At 43.7% G+C, this 27,681-nt stretch overlaps 1 protein-coding gene and 1 long non-coding RNA gene across 18 annotated transcripts in view; one reads left to right on the top strand and one right to left on the bottom strand.

The window, feature by feature from the left end:
- LOC308068714 overlaps window positions 1-22,048 on the top strand; it is a 292,607-nt gene extending 270,559 nt beyond the window's left edge. The window contains exon 2 of the long non-coding RNA XR_013930079.1: window positions 978-22,048. This is a non-coding gene — a long non-coding RNA (uncharacterized lncRNA). The remainder of the gene's footprint in view (window positions 1-977) is intronic.
- KALRN (kalirin RhoGEF kinase) overlaps window positions 1-27,681 on the bottom strand; it is a 546,232-nt gene that overhangs the window by 496,664 nt on the left and 21,887 nt on the right. The gene's annotated exons all lie outside the window — the stretch shown is intronic.

The following is a 27,681-nucleotide window of genomic DNA, read 5'->3' as shown; positions in this document are numbered from 1 at the left end:
TTCACTAAGGGCAAATCATACCTGAGAAAATTGGTGGCCTTCTATGACGGGGTTACAGCATTGATGGATTAGGGAGAAGCAACTGATGTAATCTACCTGGACTTGTGGAAAGCATTTGACGCTATCCCACGCAACATCCTTGTCTCCAAACTGGGGAGACATGGATTTCACACGACTATTCAGTAGATAAGGAATTGGCTGGATAGTTGCACTCAGAGTCAACGGCTCAATGTCAAAATGGAGACCAGTAACAAGTGGCATTCCTCAGCGATCCATACTGGGACCAGCACTGTACAAACATCTTTGTTAGTGACACTGACACTGGGATCAAGTGCCCCCTCAGAAAATTTGCCAACAACACCAAGCTGTGTGGTGCAGCTGACACGCTGGAGGGATGTGATGCCATGCAGAGGGACCTTGACAGGCTTGAGAGGTGGGTCTGTGTGAACCTCATGGAGTTCAACAAGGCCAAGTGCAAGGTCCTGTACCTGGGTCAGGGCAAACCCAACCCCAAATACAGGCTGGGCAGAGAATGGATTGAAAGTAGCCCTGAGAAGAAGGACTTGGGGGTGTTGGTGGACGAGAAGCTCAACGTGGCCCATCAATGCATGCTTGCAGCCCAGAAAGCCAACCAAATCCTGGCTCCATCAAAAGAACTATGGCCAGCAGGTCTAAGGAGGCGATTCTTCCCCTATACTCTTTTTGACATCCCACGTGGACTACTGTGTTCAGCTCTGGGTGCCCCAGCATAAGAAGGACATGTGCATGTTGGAGAGAGTCCAGAGGAGGGCCACGAAGATGATCAGGGGGTTGGAGCACATCTCCTATGAAGACAGGCTGAGACAGTTGGGGTGGTTCAGCCTGGAGAAGAAAAGGCTGCAGGCAGACCTCATAGCAGCCTTCCAGTACCTAAAGGGGGCCTACAAGAAAGCTGGAGAGGGACATTTTACAAGGGCATGTAGTGACAGGACAAGGAGTAATGACGTTAAGCTGAAAGACAGTAGACTTAGATTAGGTATTAGGAAGAAATTCTTTACTGTGAGGGTGGTGAGACACTGGAACAGGTTGCCCAGAGAAGCTGTGGATGCCCCATCCCTGGCAGTGTTCAAGGCCAGGCTGGATGGGGCTTTGAGCAACCCAGTGTAGTGGAAGGTGTCCCTGCCCACGGCGGGGGGGTTGGAGTTAAATGATCTTTAAGGTTCCTTTCAACCCAAGCCATTCTATGATTCTGAAAATCACAGAATACAGAATATGAAAATAGATAAACTGCTGCAATAGCTGAAGAAATACTCCAGGTAAAGCAGAAATTAGCCTTCAGAAAGCTAACAAGAGGCCTCTCTCAAGGCACAATATGAATTGGTGCCAATTCACAATCAAAGGCACCAGAAGATGTTCAATACATTTTTATATCTGGTTTTAAACAACAGAGCTTGATGACGTCAGAGGTAAGCAGGAAAAAACATCTCCGGATTTTTCTCTCAATATCAGAATTTCTTCCTGAGGTACCAAAAATATACAAATAATAAAAAGAAGCCAATAATGCAGACATTCATTTTTTGGTTCCTCTATAGGCAAAGGCATCTAAGAAATCCATTCACTAGAAAATGGCAGTGAATGTCAAGATTTTCAAAGCAATCATAAAGGTCATATTTTTTTCCTTTTTTAGGACATCTATCTTGGACCAAAATAGTGGTCTCCTTTTGAGAGGGCTGAGTGTCTGTACTGGAAAAGCACTATTATTTAAGAACTATACACAGAGCAGCTTTTCTCTTGGGATACAGAGACATAAGCAAGACAAAGGAGAAAAAAAATATACATTTGGCAGAAGTTCTACAGAATGAAGGTAAGTGTTACACAAGACAGCTAGTAGCAATGCATCATGCCACCCTGGTAATGTGGTAAATGCAGAACCTGCACTAATGCAAGGCATTATGTGTGCATTATGCATGCATGTATGTGTGAGTCATGTCCAGGTAGATGGGGCTGTAACTATATTCAGCTTTTCTAAGAAATCCCCAAGGAATCATCCCAGCCTGAAGGACAGAGCACATTTTCTGATGCTGCATGCCAAAACCAGTTCAGTGTTCTCTCTATAGCTCTGGTCATGCCAGCGTGCCAAGCAAAAACAAAAAGAGAACACCCCCCAAAAAAAAAACCCCAACCACTAACCAAAAGTATGCCTGAATTTAATTTTTTTAAATGCAAAAATAAAACTCCTAGAATAAATAAGATTTATATTCCACATCTTCTGCAAGCCATGCAAATACAGATATTACTGTTCTCCTATTCCAGACTGCTGCTTTTCCAGAGCACGAGGACCAGTATTTGTCTTAATTCTTTCTGTTCACCATCCCACAGCAAGGCCAGTAAATTGCCCATGCTTTTATGCTGTGCTAGCCAGACCAGCCCTGCTGTGTGTGTGAATACTGAAATACCTGAAGAAGCACTGAGGAGCATAAAAATCAACCTCAAAGAAACAAAAAGGAAGTGAAAACAAGTTAAAAAGCTGAAACTATCCAAATAGGAGCAAGGCTGAATGACGCCCAAACCATGTGCAGAGCAAATAAACCCAGCTTTCCTACATTCTTTTATTTTTCTGAAGAGCTGGACAATAAATTAGACAAGGAAGTGTTACCACGTTGCAGGAAAAAAAAAAAAAAAGAAGAAAAAAAAAAGAAAAATATAAAAACATTTGCCAAGAAGTCTCTAGAAATTTATTTTCCACTAAGGAAGTAATAAGTATTTGGAATCACCTGTAAGATTTTTAAAACAAATTCACTGTAATAGCCAAGTGTCATATGGATTACATTTTTCAAAGGAAATACAATAAGTAGGAGAGGAAATTACATAATGAATGGATTTTTTTCCTTTTAATTCTTCCCATTTTACTTCAGAGACAAAAATTCACTCATATAGACAGCAAAATATCCTTTTCCTCTTAGACATCCTAAATCACATTCAGCGGACAGATTACGGGCATATGGACCTACTGTGAAGGTGCAGAAGAGAAGGAAACTCTGACCTTTATTTCACTACTTGGTTTGCTGAAGGCAAGAGCTTCTGACACACAAATAGTCACATAATGGCCTCAATACATAAATACTAACCAAAAACTACCACAAAGGATGCTACAGCATGGACTAGCCCTGTTTTCTGAACACCTTTTTAGGAACTACCAGCAGACCCCAGAAAATTTAAGAAGTTGGTAGCAACTATTCAAAATCTTGGCTTAAAACCCAATTTCCACTTTTTCCCCCTAATTGCTTCATTTTAATGTGGCTTAGTGCATCTTTCCATGCGATCAGCCACATGTAACAAACTCTCCGGGGGACCTGGCACGGGTGGCCTCCTGCAGCCGGATCAGACCACTCTGACACGCTACCCAAGGCAGGATTTTGACAGCTACTGGAAGGAAGACAACAATTCACACGAGAAAACAATTTCAATAAAGTTGTGATAACCCCATTGCAGATGAGCACCACTCACGTTGTCCCACGTGAGGCTTGGGATACCATCCTCAGTGTGAATGTGGTTGTGTTTATCACTGCCTTGCACCTTGTCTCCTTCTGAGTCACTTAGGTAAGCTTTAATTTTTTTTGATCATCTGTAATCATCAATTTGGGGAAATTCCAAATTTACACCAATGGAAAATTAAACATCTCTTATTTCTGCTCAAGTTTTGCACTCCATGACAAAATAAAATAAATAAAACCCAGCTTTATCTCACCTAAACTACTATGAGACATGACAGCAAATCTGTCAGTCTCATAACCCAACACCACATGTATCTGTCTTTCCTTGCCATAAATTTCTGCTCGAGCAGCAGGAATATGACAGCTGTACCATGCACTGGCATATTTGCAATACTAAACCTCTCCAGAGTAGCTTGATGAAGGGATGAAAGCTCCATAGCCCTTAGTGAAACAAAGCAAGCAAGGGAGACAAATCCTAAACTGCCTCGGTGGCTAACAGCACTTTGCACAGTTTGGTCAATAAATACTGCAGGAGAGCAGGAGGGAGCAGAGTCTGCAGACTGCAGCCCCTGTTGTCCTTCTGGAACCGTGATACTTCATGACTTCCAAATAGCTAGAAGACTGATTGCAGCTACTTGGTACGTTGCTGTTTCCCCACCCGAACACTATATATTCATGCTATATTTTGCAATATTTGTCAATGGGAGCAGGGGATTTTCTTTTATTTCAAGACTTATCTTTGAAGTAAATGAGGAAGGGGAGAAATTGCCATCCTGAAAGAATTACTTGTCCTTTGATCTACTGATTTCCAAGTATGCTACACAGACAGCAGCCCCAGAACCTCTTTGACCCAGCAGACTCCCAAAATAAAATTTCAGAGAAGTATAAAAACATGCAAAGAACTATGTTTTGCTAGTGAGAATCTTGGTTTCCTTCTGCTTCTCGTATACCCTCATCACACATGGTAATTGTACAAGCAGTAGTTGTTCCAAATATCTTAAGGTCTTTCTGCAGTCTTTGAAACTATCCCATATGCACTGGTGGCATAGGTCCCTGAAGCCCTCTTCCTCACGGTGTTAAATCTCTAGTCTTTGTACGTGCTATACAGATTATCAGCTGCCTTGGCTGCTTAATTTGCTACACCTAAACCAGGATCTCTAAATTGCCCTTGTCTTTGAAAATATTTATTTTTGCTAATGATGTAATCAAGGGCTTGTAAATGTAATAACATGCTGAGCTGTGGCCTTATCATAAATAACTATATTAGAGACAGTAATATCAAGTAGGATAAACTGGAACTGCATTACATCAGGGAGACTACCTGCCCTCATGCCACAGAGAAGTGAATAAAGAGTGATCTGTGACTAGGAAAAGCTCTGGACTCTTTTGAAGGAATTATGAACACCTTTCCACAAGAAATCATGTCCACAGAGAGAAACTTTGCTTCTGAAGGTTTACATGAGCTTCAGATGCCTGTACAGGAAGCGTAAAAGCCAAGTGCATCCATCACATAAGGTATACCTCCGACAGAATAGCTACAAGGCAATCTCATACAACTCCACTGGTTGTGTCCACACCAGTCCTCACACGTTGACTCAGCAGACATGGGTACAACACAGGCACAGATCTGCCTGTCTGCTTTCTGCACAGGGGCTCCCCTGTAAATTGCCTGGAGAAATTCCTGCAAGAAGCCCACCAACAGCCCATCGCGTGCTCTTCATACCCTCTAACCCACATCTCTGCCACACTGAAACCATGCCAAAATGCCAGGCATACCCCCACACATCCATGCAATCCCATAAGCTCTGAGATATAGACCCCATCTACTCCAGTACCAAATCTGCAGATTCACTGAAATACAACATGGCAACTGGTTTCACTGGTTGGTGCTCCCGTAAGGCAGGGGCTTACTCCTCTACAGGTAAAATTCTTCCTGCTGAATGATTCCAACTGACCAGAAGCACGCTGGGCACTTCAGAGAAACACAGACATAACCTCGGCCTGCCAGCACTCAGAAACAAAAATAAGACAAATCTGTATTAAAGTGCATCATTATTCAACGAGTGGAGGCATTAACATGCAGACAAGACAGAAAGAGGGAAGAGGCCACTCCATCAGAGCACCCATCAATCACCATGGCACGAACAGAGCTGACAGCTCCATTAACTCTGGCACGTGCAGGTCGCAGGCTTGCTTGCTTGTTTGTTTTTTAATATATTACCAGCCTCATTTTGAACATAATTAAAGCACGGTAATTTACTGGTGATGCAAACAGAATGGTTTTTTAAGAGATGCTTAAGCAACTATTTGGAGGAGCAGGTCTGAATGAGGAGTTTCCAGCAAAACTTTCTTCTCACTGAAAAATGGCTTTGACTCAGCAAAAATAATCCAAGGAAAGTGCCTCTTGTTCTCCAAAAAAATTTTCTATTTTTGTTGGAAAATGTAAACCACTCATGAACTAACAATTTCTATTCTAATTTTTTGGGAAGTTTTCAAACAATTTTTTTTCAGTTTTTAGTGGTTTTGTCCAAACATGTCAAATGATCTGTTTTTCTTTTTTCAGCTGAAAGCTGAAGAGGTTTCTCCTGAAACCATCAATAAACATGGACATTTTTATTATTACCACCAAAATTTTCAGGACGAGATGACGTGGAGACCATTGCACTACTGGAATGCAGTGATAGCATAGAAAAAGCATGAGAAATGGTAAGTGGAACAGCCTGAATACCATGAAATTGGACTGCAATTCTACAAGTAAAAGATAGTTGTTGCAGAAAAGTAGTGTTTAAGATTGAAGGTAGCCGACTCCAGCTCAAGCCATGAGCTTACAGAGTCCTGGCCTCTGGGCAGGTATAGGATTTGAAGGCAACCAGATAGCAGGCTGAATCTACCTTCAGCTTTTCCTGTGTTTTTGTGTCAGTCAAGCTCATTTCCAAAATGCAAATAAACCATTCTTGCACAGAGGTTTCTAAAATGCTGGAGACAGTCTGTAAGCTGCATATAGACATGTCTCTGCTATAACACAGCAAGCAGAAGGACCTGGACTGGGAGCACATTCTTATAACACAGCAGAAATCGCAGATTTGCCAAACGCAACCAGCTGAGGCCAGACTCCGCTCTGGTGTCTCTCACACTGGTGTCTGAGCACTGCCATGGGATTTTGCATCATGTCCCCACAGGTGTAAATGGCCCTACAGATTGCACAGCAGCAGCCAGCACTTTGGGTTGGACTCAAGGCTGTTGCCTTGTGCTACAACCCTGTGTGAGTGTGAGCACAAGGGAGCATGCTTCCAGTATGAATCACTTTATTTCTCCCTGTATGAATAATGCCTATTGACAAGATGACTGGTTTAAACAACTACAACTAAATTAAAACCAACAAAAACAAGCTGACAGGTTGAGATGAAAGATACTGTATTTCTTCTGTGAAGGACAAGCATATAATGCATTCAATGACCCAGAAAAACATACTGCAACATCTAGGTCTGTTCCTTACAAGTGAATGTCAAGAGACCTGAAAGAAGGAGAGGTCAAGCCTTCACCTCAGACAGCCAGAGGACGCACCGAGTCTCACTGTGAATGCATTTGGAAATAAACACTGACAAGGGAAAGTCATTTCTCTTTGGTTGTCATCAGCTTGAGGGCTAGAAGACATGAAGCTGCCACATGCCATCATCAGCACAGCTGCAACACGCACCAGATGGGACTACTGAAGCCAATGAGATGGGCCCCAGCATCTGGGGCGCACCCCATCCCATGGCCTGCACATCTCTCCTCACCACCACGCACCTTAAAACCACTGTGAGTGTGAGGAAGCAGGGCTTCTTACATTTATTTATACGAATGCTAACTCTCCTGAATGAGCCTACACACCGATACAGGATTGCCCTGGTGTTGCCTGCACCAGAAGCTGAAAGAGGCCCCATGTTGGCAAGAACATGTTGCCCTGGTGAGGAGCTGGATCACAGCATCCAGTGCGTGCGCTATGGGAACAAGAGGATTGTATCTCCTGGGGAGGGCAGACAGGCTGAGAAGATGTTTGTTTATAGCTGAGGGTATCTTGGAAATGTCTGCTGGCAAGTGACACAAAGTGATAGCTTGTTGTGCAAACAGGTCACAGCGTGTGGACGCAACCTGCACAACCACTGCCAACAGGTTCTCTGAAGGGAAAGAAGGATCGGCCCTTTCAGCAAGCCTAACTCATGTGCACTGATGTTAAATCAGAGTAATCAAGTCTCAGCACAGCAGAAATCAATGAGATCACTGTCAAGTCCAGAGTCAAACACACACGCTTACAAACCTGCCCAAGACAACATTACAGGGGTTTTTATACTATCCTCTATGAACTAAAATCTTGAATGTTTCCATTCAGTTTTTGCAGAAAGCCTTGCTGTATCTGCCCCCTTACCAGCATGTTGAGAAGGATGAGAAAACCCAGAGAGCATTGCTCATGTAAAGACTACACATGTGTCAGTCATGTGCATAAACATCTGAAAATCCCTGCTGTTATCCAGAAAATATTGCCTGGGTAGCAGCTTCCTTACAGCCCATGAAAGCAAGTGCATTTTAGAAGAACTTTGAAGTTGCTCTAAATTGCCTGTAGGGGAACAAACAGCCACTACCAGGCCCTTCAGCAGGAACATACATCTACTATAGATGGCATCAGTCTGCAAATTGATAATCAGAGGCCAAACGTGGGAATCAGCTGCATTTCTAGCCCTTAAGAGTATTTTATTGTTTCCTATAAAACAAGGCTATCGTACAGGACAAAAGCCAGGGCAGCTTACTGAACTTGCCCACAATTAGCATTATTCAGCCTGTGGTTCAACTCACAGCTCGGCTGCAGCCGAGCTGGGTTACCACCCCCTCCAATCTGTCGCTATATCGGTACACAGTCACTCCCTAACCCGGTTGTGTCAAAATGATCCAGGTTGGCTTGCTATTTAAAAGCGTGGAGAATTTTCTTTAACCCAGATCGTTTTGACTGATTTGGGTTAGAGAAGGACTGCACACGTGCAGCTACACCTGTAGATACTGACCCTGCCATGGTGGGGACAGTGCCCAGCCACTTTAAGCCTAGCTTCGATTCAAAGCCTTCGAACCCAGCTCAGCTGCGAGCCAGGCAGCACACCTGGTCACAGCTGTAGATACTGTTCAGGAAAAAAATGGCATATAAGGTTGCATTCAGTGTCACAGATGAACTATGGAGTGTAAAAAGTTGTGGTATGATTCATGGGAAAAAAAACACTCAGCTTCAGATTCCATTATCACAAGTTTAAAAAAAAAAAAAAAAAAAGCTGGTACTAATGGTCTTCATTTTTCAACTAAATTCTTCATTTTCGGGTAAATAGGATTGGCTTGTTAATACTACATAGCCGCACACAGAGACAGGCATCTCACAGTACAGGGCATGGCTTCAATCACTTCTGGAAGCAGAGCTAGGTGTGTCTTTGTTTCAGTCAACTGACCTCCAGAAAGATGAATTTTAAAATGGAAGCACACTGGAGGAGCCGAGAAGCTTCTCTCCCATAAGCAAAACACCATCTGTTACCTGTACAATAGCAAGGCAGTTCAGCTCTTTCTCTCCCCCTATGCTGCCTGCTGTCTCGCACACCAGAGCCCTTGCTTGGCTTCCCAGGCATGGGCAGGGCTCACCAAGGGACCCAAGCAAACATAATCTGCAACTCAGAGTGGGAGGGAAACAGTTTTGCACCCTTTGTTCACCTGCAAGACCTGTGCCCAGGATTACATTTGAGTCACTGTCAGAAACAGCGAGACTCCAAGAATCTGTTCCCAAGTTTCTTACCTAGGCATGCCATCCCGTATCATTTTCCAGCAATCTTTGCTACCAGCCTAACATGAAAGCCAGACCATGTCCTCCTGCTGGCTAACATAGCTGTAAAATGGGAAGTGATATTTCCTTGTTTCACAGAAGTTCGGTTAGACAGAACGTATTTAGCTTTGTAAATACAGCCAGATCCAGAGATGAAAGACGTTCCTTAGGTGCAAAATACCGAATGATTGTCTTCATTTAAGAACACAGGATCTAGTAATCCAAAATTCGTTTGGGGATATTCTGAAGGACTAGACTCTTCAGATTCATTCAGAAAAGAGGAGAAAAAATGGTTGCACATATGCTTCAGCACAAAAGTATTTATCTGACATTCAGCCAAAACCATTTTATCTCTGTAAGCAATCCTTAAACACTGCAGAATGCATTCACTGCTTTCATTACCAAATTACTTTTAAGAGTTCAGCAGGTAATTGAAGTTCCAAATGTCTTAAACTGGTTTGGCAACACTGAGATTTCTTAATGGACTTGCTATCCAAGAAATTTAGAGGGAAAAATCAGCTGGATACTAAATATATACCCTAAAATAAGATGGATTCAAATTACACCAAGAAGCTGGCTTTTAAAGAGGGAGAACATTTTAAATGAAGATTAAAGCTTTGCTCAGAGGAGGTTCCATGATGTTGAAGCTTCAGCTCATATTCAAAACCACAGGGCAAAAAGTCCTGTGAATTTTCCAAAGACACTGTGTTGGCCTAAATCTGTTCCTATTGAACTCAAAGGCTGTTAATTTCAACAGAAAACTAATTAGGACAATGCTGTCCCATATACTTTGTAGTATTAACATATGCTTGTTAAAAAACGGAGGGCTCTAAAACCTTTTTCCTTGATAAAACCCATTTTGTTTATTACTTTTCCAATTCACTCAGCAAGAACAGTGAAAGGAATGAGCCTAAATCTGTTCCACACACCAATGTCCTCTGCGCTTAACCAGCGCTGCGGTACTCGGAGGCAGGGGCAGGAGGGTGCTGTGCAGCACGAAGCCTGCAGGCTGGCCAGGCAGCCGCCAGTGCCAGAGGTCTAATGAGGACTCTTGCTCCGACTACATCAATAGCTTTTGGCAAACCATTTTCTGCCTCAGTTCCTCATATTTATAAAGTAGAGATGATGACAGTGTTTTCTGTTAATAACTGTTATATGCACTACCTTAAGCGTTATTATTTTATAGGGCTTTTCATCCACAGCCAATTACCCAGTTCTCAGAGGGAAACTGAGGCATGGAGCCACATTAATTGCTTAATGCCATCCAGCAGACCACAGCAGAAGGAGGACCTTCATCTCCAGAATCTTACTTTATCCACTAATCTTAACTACAACCTTGGTACTACGAGGTGAAGAATAAATTGCTGCTTGTCCAGCACTGTCAAACAACGGGATATTTGCTTTCTTCTGCTAACATTGCTATTTGCAGCCTATCTTGTTGTTGCTAATGTTCCTGCAGAGAAAGCACAACATTAGATTTGTAAAATCACACTATATGGGAAGACACTGTGATGGCAAATGCAGGATTATGGTCTCACTGCAGGCTCCAGCAGCAGGGAAAGCTGGTGATGATGTGGGCTGCTCACAGTCTAACATGAAGAGCTTTAAGGATGAAAATAGGAACACAAAACAACAAGACCAAGGGCTTCGCTTTCACAGCAGCAATCTTTTCTCTTAGGATTACTCCAGTGCAAAAAAATCCTTGATCTGCAATGGATCAGTTTCCATAACAAGGAGAAAACTGATATTTAAAGATGAACAAGAATAATTGAGGAATCTTCTGGTTTGGCATAGATCAGAAAAGATGAGATGAATAAAATTAAAAGCCCGGTAAAAGATGCTGTTCTAGCACATAAGATTCCTGCATCCAAATTACGGTTCCCACCCAAGACTGTTCATTTTTACAGGGATGTAATGCTCATTCCTGTATCACAGCCTTTCTGCTGAGGCGTTTCTATTGCAACATTGCCACTTGTAAATATAACTTGGGGATACCTACAACTTTAGGATGAAAGTTCCTGGCTGTACCTAGGTGCACTGACACCAGCAGAGTAAGCCATCAGAAATATCAGTCGAGCTGTCTGTCAGATAAAACATGCCAGGCTTTACCTAAGGGAGCCTCAGGAAAGTTATGGATGCAGATGGTCAACAGCTCCTGTCAGAAAGACCTGCAGTTCAGCTGCTGCACCCTAATTCAACCCTATGTGAACACCACACACCAAAAAGAAGAGGGACGAGATACTGAAAACTCAGCTCCAGTCAGCACCAGAAAAAGCACCCATTGATTTGGGATGATGAGGGAAACCGGAGCCTGCCTTTCCCCTTCCTTGCGTACTGCAGGTGTTCACTCACAAGCCTCTTACCAAGTGGTGGAAATAGGAAAGCTCTGTCTGACCAACACGTGGTGTTTAACAGCTTATAAACTTCTTTAACAACAGTAACATCATTTCGCATTTTACAGCCCTTCTTGCGCTGCAGGATCGCAATGCACTTTGCCACCTTAAACAATAAGCTGTGACGTGCTGGACCTGTGAGCAGCCGGACAGGAAGAGCTGAAGATACGAGGAGGTTTCCTTCAGGGGTGCAGGCTGGTGACGCAGGGGAAGCCCGTGTGTTCCCGGACGACTTCAATAGCAGGCGGGAAGGACGGGATGCCTGGACATGGTGTCTGCATGTGCTGTTCCTGCCACAGAGCTGCGTTTGTTTTACGTTGCCTGAAGTGAGAGAGGTTATGCAAAGACAGTGGAGGTGCTAAGAATAACAGGATCTTCATCCTGAAGCCCTGTGAAAGAGTCACAGATACAAATTACCTCTCAACACTAAAACGCAGCAATTCATACAGTCAAACTCATCAACTATTCATGCACACTAGCATTACAAAGCATAACCTCAGAGCAGAAACGTAGAAAAGCAAGAGAAAATAGCTATCTCAAGAGGAATCTGGCCAGGATATTAAGAATGTAGCCTTCCTTTCCAGAAATTGCTTACAGGGTTCCTTAGTTGCCCAACAGCTTCAAAACTGTGAACCTCCAGTCTTAACTTCAAAAAAAGTGCAGTTTTGATATCCAAGTGCCTCTTAGGGGCTCAAATGGATGGGTGTCAATCATTGAGTCATCAGCACCTACCCATCCATGGGAGCTTTCTATCTAAAAATCCCATTTATCAGCAGAATCCCAGGAGGATTACAGTATGATAAACACCTCCATGACAAGTCCTAAACTTCCACACTAACACATTCTTTTACTTAGCCATGTATAAAAGCGTAACACCGAAACACACAGCTTTCTTGAGCATCAATACCTAAGCCAAAGCAATCCATTACAGCTTTCCCATTTGTTTCTGGATTGAGAATAAACTGAAGTTAATTCAGCACAATAGAAACATTGTGTAGAATTACACAATAGAAATATTGAGACAGTTTCAAGAGACTGAATACAAGATTTATATTCACTCCTACATGCTGAATGCCTCCTATAAGGAGGTACAAGTCCAGGCCAGTACCTGCCAAAGACCCGCTGTAAAGCTTCTGTGCCACAGATGTTCAGAGGACCTGTGCAAGGATAGGTCCAGATGAGGCATCAAGGATTGATGCTGTAACAGCCCACAGCTTTCCAGATCAAGGGTCTTCAAGTTTCATTTACTGTAGCTGAGAGGTGTGGGTATTTGCAACTCTGGTGCTTTAAGGTCTTACATAGTACTGATATCCATAATTCTATAGAAATGCTAAGGATGAAACATATAAACTTACGCATGAACTCTTTGGTCGTGCAGGATTTTTAAATATTTTTTTACAGATACTTGAAATAAAAAATGCAATAGTGTTTCATAACAGATGACGGCCCCAAGTCCAGACTCCACCACTTGAAGGGAAACAGCACAGCCAAGAAATTGCAATATGACAAGCACAGTTTTTCAAACAATCTGCAACTCTCCATTACCAACACACAGTACAAGCAGGACTGCGGATGGAAAGAACAATTTATTGCTGTCTGATAAAGAAAGCAGATAGGACTACACTGGCAAAACAGCAGAGATGCTCCTGCGGGTTCACGCTGTGGCAGCACAACACGTGGGCACCCAAGACCAGTTGAAATCAGGTCATAAAATCCAATTCATCAAAATAACATTTTAAAAATAGATTGCTACAGTTGGCTTCCTGTGAAACCTAACTGCTTCAGGCTGCTGCCTGAGCCACCGTTTGCACAGTGTCCACACACCAAAAGGAAAAATAATGACATGGGAGGTTTTAATTCAGTTCCTGGAACAGCTTTCAGGGAAAATAGATACATAGACTGGAAGAACAAAAAGGAAGCCAGAGGAGGAGATCCCTTCAGAAGTCATTAGCCATAGCTTTAATGTAGCTATGTGTTAGATGGGAAGAAAAAAAAAAACAAAAAACGAAGAGAGAAAAAAGGAGCTTAGTCCTGCTTTGTTTGCCTGTGCACTTTGCATGCCTGCTAGTTAGGCAACTAGAGTCTGCCCTCCGCGCTGTCTTACTAGTTTAAAGATTTTGAGTTTTATCTGTATAAAGCTTCTGTCTTGTCCATTTGACATTCAGGTACTTCATGTGCAAACAGAGGTCACTGCATACCCCAGGAGCAGGGCAAGAGGAAAAGGAGTGACAGACTCCCCCCACAAAACTCTCTTGTTCAGTTCCACAAGGCAGAGGTCCATTTGGGTTGGGGACATCTAGAAAAAAAGAGCCAGGGAGCAGGTTTGCTCCTTCCTAAATCTTCCAGGTAAACATGAGCCAAAGGAAGCCTTTGCTGGGGAGATGCAGCCACCAAAAAGTAAGGGCCATGCTCTGGTCTAGGGAGCAATGAACGGGCAGTGGCACTGTACTGGGTCTGGCTGAGATGGAATTGATTTTCCCCACAGCAGCCCTCAGTGCTGTGCTTGTGTTGATAGCTAGAAAGGTGTTGGTAACACACCAGTGTTTTGGCTACTGCTGAGCGGTGCTCACACACCATCAAGGGTGTCTCTCCAACCTTCTAACCCCCCCTCACCAGTGGGACGGGGGTGGGCAAGATCTTTGGAAGAGACACAGCCAGGACAGTTGACCCAAAGTGATTAAAGGGATATCCGACATCCCATACCATGTGAGGTCTGCTCAGCAATAAAAACTATGAGAAAGGAGAAAGAAAGGGGAGCAGTCATTATTTATGACGTTTGTCTTCTGGAGCAACCACGATGCATACTGAAGCCCTGCTTCCTGGGAAGTGGCCAGACGTTGCCTGTTGACGGGAAGTAGAGAATAAAATCTTTTGGTTTTCTTTGCTTCCACACACTACTTTTACTTTATTAAGCTGCCTTCATCTTGATCTATGAGTGTTTTTCCATTATATTTTCTCACCCCCTGTATTACTGAGGAGGGGAGTAACAGAGAGGCTTGGTGGCACCTGGCATCCAACCAAGGTCAACCTACCACAGGCATTTACAGAGAGAGAGAGCTCCCACACCAGCCTCTGCAGTCCACGGACTGGTGACCAGTGCCTGTGCTATACCTCCCACTGTTTCTGTCTCTAAAGAAAAGAAATACAAAGATAACTCCCAAAGAAGAAACTTTCCTTTGTCTATATATTCCCATAGAAAAATGCAATCAGACTTTATTTCTGGTCAGTGTGAAAATTATTCTTCAGAGTAGCACTTAATTACAACTGTTTGCAGTTGTCTCATTCATGCTACATGGGGAATGTTGCTGGTAAATACAGGTGGTACGTGCAATCAATTCAGCACTCTTCAGAAGGCCATGGGTATTTATTCTACACTGGACAATGCCACATTAACTGAATGGCCCCATTTGGAATAGCAACACACAGGTTTTACATTTGCTAGATATATTCCAAGAGGAAAAAGTATGAGGAAAAATGAGACCAAGAAAAGGAAATCATATACGATGGTTATAGCTCTGTTAAACTCTGCTGTGTGGAACCAGTCAGGAGGTACGTTCCCCAAGCCCACAGTAACTAATGCACCCACGGGAGACATCCACAGCATAAACTTCAAGGCAGAGTGGTTGGCTCTGTAGCGAAAGGGAATCTGGCACTCATAAAAGACAACAAAAGCAGGATCAGGGCTGTAAATGGCTCCTGACAGCATTCTCTTCATAATGAGATCTCTGTGAAATATGGAATATATTAGCAAACCTGGGCTGGAAAGCAAAGCATTTTTAGGTAGGTGGAACTTTTTAATAGCATGCCATTAAATCTCTCTTACATTTAGCATCTAATAGATGTAACTTTCACAGCAGCATGCTCATTACAAAAAAGGCACAGGGGATCACACCAAATAGCGAGCAGAATGGACCCAGACCCCAAGTGCCTCGTTTTTTCAGCATACGGGTACCACCATGATGAGCAAAATCTGGATGTCTTAACACATTAAATTAGAAATATCCTTACTCTGCTACTAGTCCTCTTTGGTCCCATCCTGACAGGAGTTTGTCAGCTGAAATAAGGCCAAAATTTCTGCCTGTGTAAATTACTATAGCTCCTCCGCTGCCACTGGCATAGGGCCATTTTCTATGCCAGATGTAGCTCTGACCTACGTATATTTAAAAATACGGTCAGTGTAAAAAAAAAATAAATCTTAAGACCGTTTGACTGGCTGCTGCAGACATAGGCAAAGTATGTTAATCCCATTGCCAGGACTAAGGCCAAGATGTATAACCTGTCTGAAGCAGGACACCTGCATCCATATATAGACACCTATATAGTGTGTTTTAAAAGAAGAGCCGAGTGTTTGCACACCTCTCTGATCTCACCTGTCACTTCAGCCGTGACCTTTGACAGTCCTACAGTAAAAGGGATTGGGGTGCTTTTCCTGGCCCATGCCTTGCCAACAGAAGGCAAAGGCATGCAGTGCTTTGTCAGGGTTTGCTCCACCGCCAGGGGATGGGTTTTTCAAGAACATGCGCACAAAGTCCATGCAGCCTCAAGAAAGCCACTTAGTACAGCTTTGTGCCTGATTATCCCCTTTTTATAGACAGGTTTGATGAGACTTCCCTATTCTACAACAAAGACTGTGACTATGTGTTCTGAAATGCTGTACTAATTCTGCCTATTATTGCTAATTACTATTATCTCCATTACTACAGCACACCAAGGGGACCTGAGGATGGCTGAGCCAAGCAAAGCAGTTATTGTTCATCCTGCACATCTTGAACACTGCTTGACTTCTGAGGTGGATGCTGTAAAAACCTGTCCTTTGACTACCTGAGTAAGAACCTAACAGCCATTGGTTTTGAACTATTGCACATGAGCATCATAGGGTTCCCATGCACAAACATCACAGAATCACAGAATGGTCAGGGTTAGACGGGACCTCTGGAGATCATCTAGTCCAACTCCCTGCTAAAGCAGGTTCTCCTAAATTACATTGCACAGGACCACATCTAGGTGGGTTTTGAATGTCTCCAGAGACAACTCTGGGCAGCCTGTTCCAGTGCTCTGTCACCCCCAGAGTAAAGAAGTTTTTCCTTATATTCATATGGAACTTGCTGTGTTTCAGTTTGTGTACCTTGCCCCTTATCATGTCACTGGGCACCACTGAAAAGAGCCTGGCCCCATCCTCTTGACACTCACCCTTAAGATACTTGCATACATTGATAAGATCCCCTCCTCTCAGTCTTCTCACCTCCAGGCTAAACAGGCCCAGCTCTCTCAGCTTTTCCTCATAAGAGAGATGCTCCAGCCCCCTCATCTTCTTCGTGATCACGATGGAGCTGAATCTGGATCAAGCACTGAAATCAATCCCAATTGCAGCAACCAGGTCCAAGCTGCCAGTTACACCTTACTGCACAAGTCAACGATGAGGAAAAGCAGCTTTTCTTTAAAAAAATAAAATAATATTTTCCCATGATAAGGGCTTACATGCTGGGAAGTGTCATTTTTACAAACTCCAATTACCACACAGATCAGCGTTAACTGATCTGAACTCATCTAACCAACAGGTTTTTCCCTCTGCTCGGTTTTAGAACCAGAGGTGTTTCAAACAGGGCCTGTGTTAACAACTTTCTTCTGGCCTCAAATAGTTCAAGACCATCTCGTTAGGAATTTGATACATAACCTGAAGCAGCAGACAGATTACAGGAATCTGTAATAGATAGCTGACCTATTTAACATCCCAGCTAACTTTTGAGCAGGACTGAGTTGAATAGGAGCAAGCTGTTAACAGGAGATTCGCACACCATAGATCCGAGTCCTTGAAGCTCACAAGATCATTACTATTTACCCAGTAGGCATGACTTGCTCCTTTGGGCTAAATTTATCTGAATGCTTCAGACTGACTATTAGCATCACTCCTGAACTCTCTGCCTCAGCACAGAAAAACAGAGCAGGAAAGTTAAATTGCTGTGAACACAGTGGCAGTCAGATCCAAGGAGGCTGGTTCTTCATGACATATTTCTCTGAGCAAGAGGCATTAAACGTGAAGCAGAACACCCAAGACTTTGGCTGTGTCTTCACTTCATAGGGAAATGGCTTCTCTCCAGAGCGTCAAAGCAAGACAAGCATTTGGTGTAGTCACCATTAAAAGACTGCAGTGTGATAATGATGGTCTTTGATGGTGATGGGCATCTCCTATAAGAGAAAACCTTGATATTTTTCCTGTGATTTGCAGTACCTCCTATGGCTACCTTCCCCACTCTGAACATGGTACATGCACCGGCTTTGCCTGTTCCTTCCTTTCACTATGTGCCCAGCCAAAGTTTGTCAATTTTTTTCTCTGACATGTCAGAAAATCTACCTTTGGCTTTCCATCCCCAAAGCTCAACTCCAATCAGACCTCTTATTGTCTCATTTATGTGATTTCCTTTGGCTTCTGACCTTCCCCACACTGACATCACCCGCTTCCCTTCCATGAAGGATGCAGACTGTGATCCCTTTTTCTGCCAAGTGCCCTCCAACTCTGAAGTGCTCTGCTAAATGACTTGGTTGCATTCTTCTATGTTTTTTAGGTTTCCCTACAGTTTTCTCATTTCTTCCCTATTTTTCTGCTTGTACCTATTCCCAGCCATTCCCCCTGCTCCACACCCCGTGCTAGAATCCTTAATTCCTCCGGCTTGTCATTTAGGTGTCTTTAAAAGAAAAGCATAGCAAAAGATAATTCTTTGGTTAAATGAACTCATAACCCAGTGACAGCATTTATTGTAAGCACGTGATGGCAGGGATCATCTTTTTGTCCAGTGTCACGCAGCATCTGCTTCAAAAGCAACTAATCGGTGACTGAGACAATAATACAAATAATAAACTCTGGTAAAGAACCATTGTAATGTGGTGACAATATAATAGGCCCTATAGGAGGATAGCCCTATTGGAAGTTTTATTGCATCCACTCACAATCCTTCAAATGCTCTCCTGTACCTATAGCTTCAAGAGCTACACAGACTGACAGGTACAGCACTTGAAGGGCCTGCTGAAACGAAAGGCAACCCGCTGAAACTTTTCATCTGGAGATTCCACTAAACTTGTCCCGTGGGAAAAGACAGTAGTAAACAGTGGAAGAGAAACACAGTCCAGACATTTCCACAGAAAGTAAATCTGCTTCCACAAAGTACTGCATTTTTCTTGCTAGCTATTATCTTTAACCTCTTGCAGATTTATTTTTACTACAATTTAAACATATCTGTTACATACCATAACGTTATTATTATGAGAGACACTAAAGCAGCGAAGTATTCTAGGCACTTGATACCATTTTACAAAACAGGGAATTAAAAGCCAGTGATGACTACAGATCACTGCAGCAGCCACCGATGCACATGACTCCCCTTCCGCCTTACTTCTTATACCTCCTCTGTGGACAGAGGGAAGACGAACAAAAAATTGTGGAATTACTCCCAAGGTTGCAGTGTGCTTTCTCTTGCTGTTTAATTAGGGAGAGCAAAAAAGGAATTAAAGTGCATCCAGTGGGATGAACTTCTGCCTGCTCCTACCGGGCTTTAGGCACACCACTGGGCTCACAGCCCACAGCCTGGAGCCACTGAAGCTACCAACTAAGCCTACACATCTCATATTGAAAACTACCTGGGGCTGCCACACACCTCAGAAACACAGAATAGTTTGGGGTGAAAGGGACCTTTACAGGTCACCTAGTCCAACCCCCCCTGCAATGAGCAGGGACACCTTCAACTGCATCAGGTTGCTCAGAGCCCCATCCAACCTGACCTTGAATGTTCCCAGGGATGGGGCATCTACCATCTCTCTGGGCAGCCCGTGCCAGTGTTTCACCACCCTCGCTGTACAACATTTCACCTTGTATCTAGTCTGAATCTAACCTCTTTCAGTTTAAAACCATTACCCCTTGTCCTATCGCTACAAGCCCTACTAAAAAGTCTACACCCATCCTTCTTATAAACCCCCTTCAAGCATTGAAAGGCTGCAATGAGGTCTCCCCAATGAGGTCTCTCTTCTCTTCTCCAGGCTGAACAACCCCAAATCCCTCAGCCTTTCCTCACAGGAGAGTGTTCCACTCCTCTGGGTTTTTTTGTCCTAGCCATGAGGCTTGCATTTCATTTTTCACTAAGCTGCTTTAAATAAGCAAAAGTTTACACAAGGGCCTCAGGTTTTGGCTTCATAGTGTATACTCTATTAAGTCTAATAAAACACATTTAAGCAAATAAATTCTGTCTTCATTAATCAACTTAGCTTTTCAGTGTTCCAACACTGATGGACGTCTATTCGTATCAAGACAAACTATGGTACAGCGTAACTTTCCACTCCTGAAAAGCACTGCTGCAAAGCTCTTTGTTTTCAACTTGGATGCTGTTTGGCACAACAGTTTGACATTCACTTACAAGACTGGTGAAAAATATGCACTGCTAATTTTCCTAAGTGCCATGTCAGCGTCTCTGGGGGCTATGTGTTTGTCTGCCTTCCCATACAGTAATATGACTTGCTCCCAGCTAATAAAGTGGACTTCACGTCAGCTAAGGAGGGACTTTAGTTAGGATGTCTCCCTTTCTTCATTATTGAATGATATATTCATGGCAAAGAGCTAAAGTTGATAACATCTTTAAAATACTTCCCCCCCCCCCCCCCCCCATAACATGGGGGATACAAGCCGATAATCCCTGCAGATCTCCTTTTTCTCCCCCATTGCCCCCGTGGTTTATCATGTCCAATTAGCCATCTGCCATGCCTGCACTGCCATACAAAGGAAGCCCGCTCTCCTCTACCACAGCCCATCAGCAGGGCTATTGTCCCAGCTGACAAACAAGAATCAGACACTATTGTTTCCAGCTGACCATGCTGCTCCCAGTGTAGGCTGCCAGTTGCCATTAAAACAGCGGGAATGCCAGGGTACACTCCAGGAGTCAGGAACCATGCCAGCCACACTGATATTACCAAGGAACCTTTACAAAGCTCTTTTCACTACGTATATTCTAACTTCAGGTAACATACCAACCTGGGCCAACTACCACTCTTCATATCCTGGCTGCACCAGAGCATGCCTGACCTATTGCCTTCACTGTTTTACTGAGTGCTCACCTTGCAAAGGAAAGGCTCACAGCACCCAGGAGAGTGCAACACCTTGGAGTCAAATCTTTCCTTGCAATGATATTTTTTTTTTTCATTTTAAAGGTAAGGCATGTCTTCTGTCACTTAAGCACAGCTTATTATGTGCATTACAAAAAAAAAGTTGTTTAAAAAACCTGAAAACTCCACTAAGTCTACATGGGTACCAATTATGCGAGAAGGTTAATTTAATTTCTCTCACAAACAGCACACACTCACCCTTTTTCCCAAGGCCACTTCACTAACAGAAATGACCAGAGCAGCTGGCCTGCCAGTCACCGAGATGTTAAATTGAAGATCATTTCCTCTTATTATTCTCAGCAAAGCATGATGTGACCTTACGCTAAAAACTACAGTCTGCCTAATTATGGCAGTTTTGTTTCATCAGCGAAACTGAAATGCTGGTTCATGTAATTAAGGTTACAAAAAAAGGAATTTAATTTTTAGTTTTAAAGGCAATTTGTTGCCTTGAAGCAGGAATGTGACAAATTAGGCCTATGTACCTACATGCTCTCAGTCATCATATCGGGCAATTTGGGAGAAACAGAAAACAATCCTAGATTTTAGTAACAAAGCCACACATGTTGATAAGAGAGAAAGAACCCCAATAAACCACAATTTATTCTAGGCACTAGTTAATGAAAATGAGCAAGCAAAATGAATATTTATATTTAAACAGAGAAACAGAATTATCTCTTAAGCCTTTGATTAGGAAACAGGAATTGTTTAAACTTCAATAAATGTTTCACACAGTATTTCACATGCCAGCGTTGAACACACATATTTTTAATATACCACTTTGAACCATCACTGAATAGTTCAAAAATAAAATAAGTGAAAAGCAACTGAAACTAATGTTATTCCACAGTAATCGCATACATAATGACTTTCACAATGACTTCCAAAAGAGAAAAATCTTTGCCCTGGATTCAAGTACTGGGTTTCTTCTGAACCAAACCTGAAATAAGACATGAAAACTTAAATATTTTGCTGAAATATTGCTCCATTTTTAGCCTGGAATGCTCTAAGTCCCCTTCGAACACATTGCAGGCCACATATCGCACAGGTTACTGACTCAAACCTAGATTTACAATTGCCATTGTGGTGCCTGGGCCCAGTTCTGTTTTCAGTTACACCCATGAAAACTCCCGCAAAATTCCTCTCAAGTCCTCTGGATCTGCACGACAGTAATGCAATCTGTCCCAGAACTGGGGGGGGGGGGGGGGGGGGGGGGATAAATATTTCTTTTACAACCCTCCACACTTTAGAGTTGTCCATTCAGACAACCATATTTGACTTCTCTTTTCATATCCAGCTTTCTTTTGCAATACGTATACTGTAATATTCGCTGTTATTCTTGCCAGATTTGCCAGGCAAAATTCCCCAAGTGGCAGAGTCCCTTCAGTTAAACACAGGGTGCGTGTGCCATGCAAGGCTGTAAAACGGGAGTTGTTTATCCAAAGAAATATTAAAAGCAGGACACCGATCCAAATCAAACAAAAGCACAAATACTTCTAAGTTGTTTCATGACTGACTTTAAGTTCCAGCCATAAAATGCATAGCACTGTGGGTTTATAAGGCCTAATACTCCATAAGTATTTTCTTTGATATAACTATGAAGTACTTAAAATACCACTGGGTACTATACGGTACATGTCGCCATGGAGCAATAAAGCTGCTATACATCCATAACCAACCTTCCTAGGGACCTCAAGGTCACAGCAGCTGAAACAACAGAATACTTCATCCCCCACCTTCAAAAGGCCCAGAGCACCTGTCTGGCCGGAGGACTCCCCAGCAGGCTCTTAACGCTAGGGTGTGCTTGGAAATGAAACCCAAAGAAAACCCCCTACCAAACCCATCAAAGCTGCTCCCATTTTTAAACTCTCATGTTTCCCCAGCAGGTTATTATCATCGGACTTGACAAAATACACTATGGGAGGCGGGTATTGGGAAACAGCGATAGTTGCGTTTGCCTGGCCAAGCTGGATGTTCAATTGCATCCATGTAGCTCATCATCCCAAAACACACATGGCCATCTAAGGCCACATGCAAAATGGGCTACAGAAGCACTAGGATGGTTGTACAGGGCTCCTCTCTCGTGACTTTGGAACAGCACTTTTCTTCTTTCAGTTTCAGCCTCAAAACACAGTGTCAGCAACAGGTCCGTCCATCCCGCTCCCCCCCACCAATAACTTCTGTAGGTGCCATATCAAGCCTTACTGCATTGCCTGTGAACTTTACTAATGTCTGTGCTATAAGCTTACGTTCCCTGTTGCACCGTGTCCTGGAAATTGAAGATTGTGAACTTCAATGCATAGCAGCTCTAAACAGAAGCTGGGTGTGAAAGGCCTCTTCCTCTGGAAGTAATTCTGTTCAGCGTTAATTGAGTTAATATCAATAGAATAAATATCTTCCTACTGCCCTATAACACAATGCAATCTCATCCAGAAGAACATTGTAAATTACTATCAGTTGTCACCCCCATTGCCCTGTATGTACTTCTCGGTGAGAAGAAAGGAAGAAGTATGTGCAATAAATGCTTTTCTGAACAGAAATCACCAATGTAAATTGCTCCCTTCCAGTATCAAACAGAGATCCTTCCCTTTTTACACAAGACCCCACAAATCAGCACGTTCTGCCCCATTTCTGAGCAGCGTCTGTAGGATAAGATGGGGAAGAAGACAGTCATTCCCACCAAGAACTCTTGATTCACCTATAGATCCTTTGCCACATCGACATGCCAATTCCTGGACTAGCAGAGCTCCCTCCAAGAGTCCTGAGGAGGAGGAGGAGATGGGACAACAGCAGGGCAGAGCCACACAGCCTTCTCCATGCACTGGGCTACCCGGTGACAAGAGGCTTGGGAGGATCTGGGTCCCCACATGATAGCCGTCCTCCTCCCTCACATCAATCACACGAAAAACCACCTACATTAGACAATAAGAAAGGAACAAACCTCATAATCCTGACAGGGTCAGAGATCAAAGCCTCCAGAGAGCAGTGGAGATTTTAATTAACAGCATCACCTCAAAGAACACAGGAGCTTTCCAAGTGGTAGGCACAACCTGACGGTCTTTTCTACAACAGAAACTCCTTTATGAGCACACATTACCAGACCAGGCCTTAGAAAGTCTCAAGGTGAGGAAGCCAGGCATCACACGAACACCTCACCCCCAGTGACAACTCGACTGAATCAATTTATCTGCTCTATGAGGAAACATTTGATTCCATCAACCTCAAGGAGCACTTCTCTGCAGACATCATTTCAAGCACGTCTATTGATCAAACAGCCTGGCCACTGCCAATCATTTTAAAGTTATTAAGTAGCGGAGCTGCCAGTCACTTGTGCACAAATGAACAAAACTGGAAGTATAGCTGCCTGGAGGAAAGCAGAAAGCAAACAGAATAATTCATTGCAGTCAAAGGAGATGGAACAATATCAATTTTCAACTCACTCACAGGAAGTATCGATGACAAAGTCAGCATCTTCATATCAGACATAATCAATGTTATACTTAAGTGCCATAAAAATAAATCAGAAAATAAAACTGTACCTGCTAGCGGATAAGAAATATCGATGATTACCTTTTCCAGTAATTGGTAGTTTGCTAAATTGTTCTGCCACTGACCTCTGTAAATATTTAAAATTTTGGTAAAGGTTTTCCTTACATGTTTCACCCCTGCTTCCAAAACATACTGCAGAAATTCCTGCAGCTTCGGCACAAAAGTAAAGCTTCCCTTCTGTGTCTGTATCCAAGGGGTATCTGTCATTTGTATGCTTTACAAGGTGACTTACTTTATGTTTGAAACAAGCAGTATTTGGAGTCAGTTCCACGCAATATAAAAGTCTTAGTATACATTTAATATAGACTACTCAGAGTTCCAGAGAACTTGCTCATATTTTATTTGTCCACAAAATAGACATGAAACTTACCAAGACATACCTAGGCATAGATTTGGTTTCTTATTCAAACATAAGCTCAAACAGAAGGGATAGATGTTGCACAGAAATTATTGCCTCAATTCAGCAGCCAGCATTATCCCAGAAATCGGAGCTGCAGACTGTAGTAGTCATTTCTGCCCTTAAAGTCCCTCTGCCTGTTAATTTTTATGCCAGTTACATGGGAATGATTCTCTAAAAGGAGACTGAATTACTCTGTGCGTGTATCTGATGGTGAAAATTAGAATAGTCCCTACCCTGCCTGCCTCCCGAGAGGTTTAGCTGACTGCCAGCATCAACCACACAGGTGTTAAATCCACGCTTTTTCTTAAAAAGTCCTTCCTAGTTCTCATCAGTGTAAGCATCAGAACAGACCTTCCCTTATTATCTCTCGTTAATTCTTCCAGTTTTACTTTCCAGGTACAGCTCAGAGAGCTGCTATCTCAGTTGCCATAGCTGATAAGGGACTGCTACCTCCAAGTGTTTGGGGTGCTGCTGGGGGAGCCGCTCTGTTCTCCGCATCAGCCTCCTCTGCTGGTACCAGGGAGCAGCCTATCGATCCTCCCAGCTCAGCGCAAATCCCAGCCAGCTGCTAAAAGCCTCTGAGTGAGACAGTAGTTGTTTGAATTCCATTTTTTTCACTGAGAATAACGAGTTCATGCTTTTTCATGTAGTGGCTATGAATTTGGGAAGAGTTTAGACAGTTCAGTGTATGCTTGTGCTATTAGAGCAGCTAATCTTTAAACCACAAAGGTTCATTTTTTATTCGATATGAATGTTCAAGGGTATGTAAACCACAACAGTTATGCTTTAGAAATTCAGAATATAAATCAGGACAGAAGGAATAAAAAAAAAAAAAAAAAAAAGCTGGTATCAACAGAAGAAGGATGCTAAGTCAATGCAGGTCTCTGCAGCTACTACAGAGCAGACCCTATCTCACAGTCCTTACTCAGGCACAATTGCTAATGACAGCCAAGAAGACAAGTGGGAGAGTCAGTTGTGTCCTGTCTACAGCTGTTCTCCTCAGCCCCACATCAGCTGTTCTCTCTGCCATCCATTAAAACTAACTTCAGACAGGCACAAGAGCAGCGCACAAACCCCAGAAGTGAACGGTGGCACAAACAATGCAGGAAACAGCACACAGTGCAATTTCACACAAGTCTTGTCTGCTCTCATGCCTTTTTCCCCCCCTACTTCCCAGTGATGTTGTGTGGCTGTTGTAACAGCTGACAACCAAAATGAATTACTAATAGGGTTTTTTCATGTCATCTTTTTGGACACAAGATGCTACATAACAGCACAGAAACAAGAATTTTGCCACCTCCTTCCACAAAGCTTAAGGTAGATGAAACAACCACCAGGGCCGGCCTATGCATGTATGGTTCAGCACAAGGATGTGGCCTAGGCACCTTTCCAAGTCCAGGTTCCTGTGATTTTCTCCCCTCAGCAAGCCAAAGTGTTAGGAGACTTTCTGAAATCTCCAGGTTAAATGTATAAGGCAGGTGACAAGTGTATTCATGGATCTACAGGTGAACGTTCAGGTGGAAGCAGATTGGGAGAAATGGCTAGCCACATGACTTCCTGTACTTTTTCCTCACTTAGGAATACTTTTTTTTCATGTAAGCTAGACAGATTTGATTCTCTCCAAATTCAGTTCTGCTAACGTGCTTATGTTGAGAAGGCAGTGTCACAGAGAAATGATTCAGCTTCGGGTGAAAGAAGGGAGAAAGAAAAGGTGGGGGAAAACTTAATTAACAGGTTCCTTTCAGAAGAAAAACTGGTGGGTTATTTTTCTTTTTATAAACAAATCTGTCATTGTTGAGACTTCAGAAATGAGCTTGTAACCAGGTAGGCTATCAACAGGCAAATATCCTATGGCTTAATGGCTTGTGGATCACAAGATACGCACAGCCAGACCTTATTATAGTTATCCTCTAGATCAAAGAGTTTTCACACAAATGGGGTACAGTCTATCATAGCAGGGAGCTGCTGCAAGCCTTCAGGATTTTAAAGTTTTGGTGCTTACATTATTATTTTTTTTTGTAACTGGAGCTCAAAGCACTGTGTGTAGCTAATGAGCAGGTAGAAGGAGGAAAACAGCTGAAAAGCAAAGTCTTGACAAACAGCCATGACAGTAAGTTTCAGTCCTAGACTCTAAGGGTCAATCCCCTTATGAAACAAGTATTAAATCCTTTACAATTTTTAATTAAAAATCTGTGAAGAAGCCTATAATACTGCAGATTTTGTCGGGGGGGGGTGGGGGGGTGGGCACAGGAGGCAGACCACAAGTTGTTTCTGTTGAGATGCTGACCGGGTGCAAAGCCCTGCTTCAGAGCGGCGGGCTCCCACACAAACACCACTACACAAACGGGTGGTGCAGCAGGGACCCCCAGCACGTACCCAATGCCCAGAGAATTTAATTAGCCACCGCATCATTAGCAAAGGCCCCACACCACGCTCTGCTGTAGCCCAGCTACACTTCAACTCCAGCATCCCCTGAAACGGGAGACCGACCCACACGGCTCTCGCCCTGCCCTAAGATACTTCGCCAGCCCGTCCCCGCGAGCTCAGCACCCCGGGCCGGCAGCGGGGCCGCGGGCGAGCTGTGCCCGGGCCGCCTCTGCCTCGCTGCCCACCCGCGGGCGGCACGGGGGGCGCCGGCGCTTCGCCCGGGCGGACCGGGGCGGCAGGGCAGGCAGCCGGCTGCGTCCGAACACCGGCGGGTACCCGGGCGGCCGCCGCCGCTGCCCGGGGCGGGGGGCGGCGGGGCCCAGCCGGCACAGCCTCCCGCGGTGGCGACAAGGCGGCGGCTCTCCCCGAGCATCACCGCGGGGCTTTTGTGCCTGCTCGGGGCGGGGGCCCGGCCGGTCCCCTCCCGAGGCGGTCGGCGGCGGGAGCGCAGCCCCGCAGTAGCAT

This window comes from Falco punctatus (assembly GCF_963210335.1).
Source record: "Falco punctatus genome assembly, chromosome: 8".
Taxonomy (NCBI): Eukaryota; Metazoa; Chordata; class Aves; order Falconiformes; family Falconidae; genus Falco; species Falco punctatus.
Note: the sequence above shows the minus strand (reverse complement) of the source record. Positions and strands in the feature narration are given on the sequence as shown.